The following is an 8,027-nucleotide window of genomic DNA, read 5'->3' on the forward strand; positions in this document are numbered from 1 at the left end:
AGGTGGAAGCAAATGAAGCTAAATTGGTTTATGTGAACACTAAAGAGCATATTGTAGATATTTTCACTAAACCTTTATCCAAGGAATCATTTGAGTACCTGAGAGGTAGATTGGGGGTTTATGCCCCTCTGACAGAGACTTGATTGATGTGGTTTGGCATCAGTCTGGTATGCATTATCAGAGATACTATTCATTCTAACACTGATGTGGGATGCTACTACTCAGGGAGAGTAGTAAACTTTTGAGATTCAAAGGTATATACTTTTTCTTTGATATTTATGTCATATTTCTGGCATTGATGTCAATGGGAGAGTGATATTGATGTGAAAAAGTTAAAGAGAAATTCAGATCTTTTCAAAGATATTATTCAACGAGGAGAGATATTGATATTCATAGCTATCTATGAGAGATGATTGTTGGTTGTCTTCCACAGGGGGAGACTTGTTTGACATTTCTTGGTACTTAGATGTTTTTCACATCTAGTGTTGCCATCAATGCCAAAGGGGGAGATTGTTCGCCTTTGGTGGAATTGATTACGTGTTACATTGATGTCAACACTATCTTTTTGGATACTTTACCGACACCCTTTTGGTCCCGGTAGGTTGAGTGGTTTTATGGTATACTTAGATCTGACATGATCTAGTAGACTCTGGTATAATCTGGTGATGGAATTGGATTGTTCATGATGCTTATACTCATACTTGATCAGTCGATTTTGGTCTGGTAATTGGATGTTGTCCTGCTTGTTGAGAAACTTGATTTTTGGTTCCAGCGAGGGTTTCATCGACAAAGCTTTTGGTGGAGATCTTTGATGAATTGCTTAAGTAATGTTGGTGTAACTTCTAATAGAGTTTCAGGATGTTTTTGGTGATCATGTTCGAGACTTGGTTTTTGGAGATCATTGTTGAAGTGTGTGGACATATACTTAGTCCTGGTTGATCTAGGTTATGGACCGACATTGATGTAATGTATGGATAGGACCTATTGATGTATTTCTAGGATGTCTTATGTGTTAGATATTATTTGTTTGGTCTTAGGCCGACATGGTTTATAATTATGTAATTGGTTTATTGTTTGGTGACCAACCTAATTGTTTATGGTTGAGGGTTTGTATATATAGATGTAAGATCTCATTGTAGATCATCATGGTTAATGTAAGAGGTCATGGTCAAGGATTGTAATGTGCGAATAATGCAATATCATTCAGACAGAGGATTTGATCAATCATTGGAGATCGAGTTGGGTGTATAAGGATTTAGTCCTTCGGTATTGAGCTTTAACCTGAACTGTACTCTGGCATAGGAGATGCTATCTTTTGCAATTCAACACTTCTCCAGATTGTAGTTTGGATTTGTATGTAGTCAGTGTGACTCCTTTTGTGATGAGTAGTGTGCTTTAGGTTGTTGGTCTTCCTGCAAGTGCAGGCCCCTTCATTGTAATTTACATACTTACTGCAGAAGTATTATCTAACTATGAGTAGGCTTCCCACTGTGGTTTTTCCCTTTACTTGGTTTTCCACGTACAAATCTTGGTGTTGTGTGAATGACTTTTATTCTATGATTATTGATTATGCTTAATTGGATTAATTGCTATTCTGGTATTATTGTTTTGGGTTCTGGTATTAATGTTTAAATTGTTAATGCTTCCGGTAATATGTGACAACCGATTTACCCCACCCTCCTCCCCTCTCAGTTGTCTTTCGGTTATCTAAATTGTTTAACAAATCACCTCTCCCTTCCACCCTCTCTCCCCCCTTTGGGTTTCTCTCTTACTCCCTCTCTACCTCTTTATGTCTATCCATGACATTACCCAACTCTTTATATCCACTCGTATATATCTCACCCCTTGATCTCCCCATCTAGGTCTCTCACCCCTCTCTCCCTTATAGGCATCTCACCCATCCCCCCTTACCCCTCTCTTTATGAACTCTCTTTTCTTCTCTCTCTTCCCTCATTTACTCATCCTCTCCTCCCTATGTTCCTCACTACCTCTATTTCCACATCTTTCTCCATCTCCTCTTCTCCCTCTCTCTCTTTAATCTTTTGTATCTCCTCTTCTTTGTCCCTATCCTCTCTAGGTTGTTACCACTCAACTTAAAATGGTATAAGGTTTAGGGTATAGTTTTTAGGGAATAGGGTGGAGGGAATAAGAAATCTAAGAGAGAGAGAGAGAGAGAGAATTTATAAATGGATAGTTGTAATGGTAGAGAGAGAGGTGTGATATGGATAGAGGGGGATAGAAGAGGAGCATGGCAATTATTTAGTGAGGAGAGGGAGAGAGAAGAAGAAAGAGAAAGAGAGGGATAAGGAGGAAAGGTAGACATGAAATGAGTGAGAGACCTAAAGAGGGGAAATGTAGAGAGGTGAAGGGGAAAGAGAAGAAAATGAGATAAATTCAAAGAGAGAGAGGGGTAAGAAGGCAAGGAGAGCAAAAGAGGGAGGGAAAGAACTAAATAGGGGATAGATATAGAGGGACCTAGAGCTTGGGTAGAGAGACGAGATAGACCTAGAGGGTGATGGATATATGTAAGAGAGATAGAAGGATAGAGTGAGGTGCATAAGTAGATAGGAATGGAGAGGGAGGGAGGGAGGGAGTGTAGACACTAAAAAATGGTCAACACCTATCTCCTATTTTTAGCATATCACGTGCATAGTGCCTCTTAGGTTTAATTAATTAATTAAACCCCCTTTTACTAACAATTCTTCTGAGTCCTAAATAAATAAATTTAATAATTTATTTATTTGTCCCCCTTGTCCATTAATTATAGAAATCCATTTTATTTAATTAACTAATTCATAAATATGAGCAATAAATTAATAAATTATTTTTATTAATTTATCATATTTATCTTCCTCCAAAATAAAGATAATTAATAAATTTTATTTATTAATTCATCTTAATTTCTTTTTTTTCTTAATTTTTTACTCTTCCATTTTATCCTCTTATGTGGAGATATTTAATAATTTTTAATTATTAAATCTTCTCATAAATCCTCCTAATTTTCAAATTTGGAAACTAATATCTTTCCTTGATTTTCAAAAATTAATCTTTTTGGCAATATCTCTTTAATTTTAATTTTTACGCCGAGAGGCATAACCTACAATGGCATCATATAGGGGTCATCACCAGTAACGGTGTAAGAAAAAAGAAGTGGTTCGTATTCTTCCAGCTATTCCACTCCTTAGCCATCTGTGTACATTTCTTTAGCTGCAGTTACAAATGCAAAATGCAAAATGGAGAATGTCAAACACAACAGACAATTTGGCAATTACAATCAGACATTCAACAATCGAATAAAATATGAATTCACTAATGCTATATTTGGAAATCACTTAGTTGGTGAAGTGGAAAAGCGAATGTTACATTTTATTGTTGAGGTGGAAGAGCAAACATTACTGAATTGTCACCATCCAAGCAGTCATGGTCCAAGTAGATTCTTTGCAGCCATTAGGATGCATGCTTCAAACAAATTCAATACGATTTCTATACCGAAGGAAGTTGAAAGGATTGACTTTACCGCTGCATATAGAGGACTCGCATTCACCTCTCTTCAATTAATCGATTCAATTCTACAATCAGAATATTTTAATTTCTACATGGGTGTTCTACAATCACTGTTTTCTGCAATCAGAGTATTCATCTGCACGGGCATTCCTCAGCACAGTTTCTTCCTCAAGAAGAGGTGATTGGCTCTGTGTTGTTCGCTGAATTCATATTTAAGGAGAGACATTTCACTTTCACCTCGCATTTGCACAAGTAGAATGGATAGTTTCAAGTTTTTTTTTGTTTTCTTTTACATTTTTCTTTTACCAGAAACAATGCTTGCGTTTTTTTTCTGTTCACTAATGATTAATCCAGCTTTTATTTTTCACCACCCCGCAAGGTGCAGGTTTCTTTGTGTGTCGGTCAAGTAGGAGGAGGAAAGGATTATGAGAAGGTTTCAGATCTGTTATTAGCAGTCTACATAAACATGTATGTGGTGGAACTCTTTCTTGTCCCCACTTTCCCTATATTGTATTTCATTTTTTTTTGGCAAGCTAAATACTATGATGGGATATAGAAGATTTTTTTCTAATAAGTTATAAGAAATTGGTTGTTTTTATTTTAATCAAAATATTATTCGGCTATTGAAGTCAATATTTTTCAACTTTAATTATAATTTATCAATTTGTCTCGCGGCTTAATTAACTAATTTAGGAAAAACACCTTACTGATTTAAAAAAGTCAGTGAATAATCATTTCTCGGGTACAAATAAATAAATGAGGATAGTACCATCTCTAGAATAGATATGAACTATTTTCACACCTACTCACTTATTCTTCTCCTTCTAGAGGAAATCTATTATTATTACAAAAGTGAACGAACAAAGAAGAATTGATTCTGGAGCACACAAAATGAACATTGAAATTTAGACAATCATTAAATAGTAGAATATTAGCTTAGAAAAGAAAATTTAACCTATCGGAACAAGCACAATATTCTGAACCAAGAATGTTCAATGTCATTCGCTTCAATATATAAAGGAATGTTAAAAAATTAGTAGTGGGGATGTGAATCAAAATCTATATATTTATAATAATAAGCTTTAAGAGCGTGAGAGTAGATGAAAGGTTGCCACGAAGTCGAGTACCTTATATCCTTCCTTTAAAAAAATACTATTTTGCAACAAATATCCTCCTAAAGAAGTAATTGAGGTCTAGATTTTGTATTGGAAAAGAACTCTATTTATAAACATCATCCTCTATGAGTGTTATACATAGGAAGTGATTGTATGTTGGCTATTTACAAGTCTTGTTTTCAGTTATCCACCAATAAATTTAAATGTTGTTGAATGTTATGAATCCAAAAAAAATTGTGGATGAATCATTTCTATCCACCCCATTATATATTAGGATGGTTAAGTATTGGTGGGCATATAAGTTTGGTAAGTCATCCCGAGTCGCATTGACAAAAAGTTAATGTGCGTTGTACTGCTGATAAGAAACATCCTCGGCGAATTTTGTGATTGTTGCATTCCATGGGATAGCATCTAGGCTTTGTATTAAATTCAGTTTTCATTTCTTGGAAAGGAATTAACGAATGTATATTTCTTACTTTCAGTACATCATATTCTAGGGTTTCCCCTCTTTCCTGTATATTTTCTCTGTAGAATATTTGTTGTGTCTACTATATACCTTGGAGTTTCATCAAAATTAGGTATGCATCCTTCGACTGGCACTGCAAATTTTTTTATTAGTTGTACATTTAGTGGATTGTTTCTACCATGTAATGTTTTTACAACTAATTTGCTTAAGCATCTACCATACACTTATTCGAAACTACAATCTAAAAAATATGCAATCATCATTGTAGACACTACTGAATAGAAACATGCATGTCTATAAAGTAATGTACTACTTCAAATTGTATCATGGGGTCTCCAAAAAAATGTTTCATCCATATCTGCATTTGTAACCTAGAATTGCAAATTATCTATTCCGCACACCATCAGTGGTAAATGTTGTCCATACTATTTTCAACTATGTGTACAAAATGCATGAAAATCTGTCCTTATAAACTGTGATGATTAAGATGCTGTGTCAAAAGAGCCACAAGAGCATGCCATCATATAGGCTCAATTTAAGTTTTAAATACCCACCAATAGTCATGTAGAATTTGTCAAGTAAATTTCCATATTTCTTAATTACCTTATTATAGTGCACTTCCACATTGAGATATAACACATTAAATTTCCTAGCATTGAAATGTCATTATAGTAAAAAATTTATATAGTTTATCTGGAAGGCAATGCCACCAGTTAGATGTTATTGCAATTTTGTAAAGAATTTATAAAAGTAGAATGTTTATTCCTTATCTGGATGGCAATGCCACCAGTTAGATGTTATTGTAATTTTGTGAATGAATTTATAAAAGTAGAATGTTTATTCCTTATCTGAAAGACAATGCCGTCAGATAGATGTTATTGTAATTTTGTGAATGAATTTATAAAAGTAGAATGTTTATTCCTTATCTAGAAGGCAATGCTGCCAGTTAGATGTTATTGCAATTTTGTAAAGAATTTATAAAATTAGAATGTTTATTCCTTATCTGGAAGGCAATGCCGCCAGTTAGATGTTATTGCAATTTTGTAAAGAATTTATAAAAGTAGAATGTTTATTCCTTATCTGGAAGGCAATGCTGCCATATGAAAATAATTGTGTTATGTGGAATGCAATGCCACCACATGAATTATTTTATTTTAATAGCATATTTTAAGCTTGAGTGGAAGTTGTCTGTCTTCCTCCTTTCGGTGTAAGAGATGGGAATTGTGGAAAAAGAACTTAGGTCTCATAAATGTTTTTTTTTTTTACCATATTTATATATAAGTAAGGTTTAAGGCTTAGTGTTAAGAATATGGATTTGCAGAAAGAGAATTAATATTGTAAATAATAAAGCAACAAGATGGTTTTGAAAAGTAGAAATTCAGACTGTTTAATAAATGATATCGAGAGGCTTTACAAGGAACTCAAATGAATTTATTTTTTAATCATTATGATTACTATTATGGTTATTTTTGTCATTGTTTTTATGTTTATATTGTATTAGGGTTAGGACTAGAATTATTTCTTATTAAAATGGTCAAATGAATAAGATGATAATTATAGTTAGGACTAGGATTACTATCATAAATCAATTAGGGTTTTTGAATAATTCAATTAATGTTATAATTAGTACTATATTTAATTTACTGCTAATGATAAATTGCAATTATAATATTATATTATTAAAAAAAAAAATTGACAAAATTTATAAAAACATATAACATTATTTTAACTTAAATAAAAAATATAGATTGAAAAAGAAATTAACAATTATGATTATAGTTGAATATTAACAAGATGGATAAACTTTGGGACAAGAACATATAGATTTTTTATTTCTATATGTTCTTGTCCAAATTTCATGCATTTTGTTAATATTTTATTTCTTTTCCAAAATAAATTTAAAACTAAACTAGATTTTATTTCATTTAGTTAGATTACATTATTTACTTATTCTCAAATGTAACACCATCAAAGAACAATGATTTACTGACTTCATCACCATTTCAATTTAGGTATTAGTTGCATGATTTTTCTTAAAGTAAGTTTATAATAAAAATTATTATAAAGATAAATAAATAAAATCAACACATTTCTCAAAAAACATAAAATTATTAACTTAATGAAAAAATATAGATAGAAAATGAAATTGACAATTAGAATTATAGTTCAATAAGTTTAAGTATAGTTGTTGCCATCTACCAATAATTCTTTGATTTTTCATTTTAGGTCATGGAAAACCTACAAGGAATAGAAATAATTGATGTCCCAGATTCTGAGTCTGAGGTCTCTGTTACAAGTCCCACTTTATCAAGTGTTAATTCCAATGACGTCAATGAAACAAAACTCCAAAAATTGGCAAGAGACGTAAGGAACCAGTGTAATGAATTTATCGAGAGGCTCATACTCACAATCTCTCGTATACATGTTGTTGAAGGTGAAGATGTTACTGAAATTCAAGAAACTGTTGATATCTTTCGCACCACATTTGTCAAATATGCTAATTTTGGGGACTGTTAGAGAATTTTTTTTATGGCAAACAGTATGATATGTGTTGCTCTACTCAACAAGTCGAATGCATTCAACAATTTCTCAAGGAAATTTAATGCGAAAATGTTTGCAGTAGCTTGAAAGTAATAATTTTGTATTCAAAATACAGATAATATGCATTTCTCTACTCAACAAGTCGAACGCATTCAACAATTTCTCAAGGAAATGTAATGTGAAAATGTTTGCAGTAGCTTGAAAGTAAAAATTTTGTATTGGAAATACAGATAAGATTTTGTATTTATTAAAATACAAATAAAATTTTGTACTTATTAATGTACAAGATACTTTTTTGTATTTATTAAATATAAAAATAAATTCTTGTATGAATATATTATATTTCATCCGATATTGTATTTCTTAATAAAATGCATTACGCTTACTCATATTTACTCTTT

This window comes from Cryptomeria japonica, chromosome 11 (assembly GCF_030272615.1).
Source record: "Cryptomeria japonica chromosome 11, Sugi_1.0, whole genome shotgun sequence".
NCBI classification, from domain to species: Eukaryota; Viridiplantae; Streptophyta; class Pinopsida; order Cupressales; family Cupressaceae; genus Cryptomeria; species Cryptomeria japonica.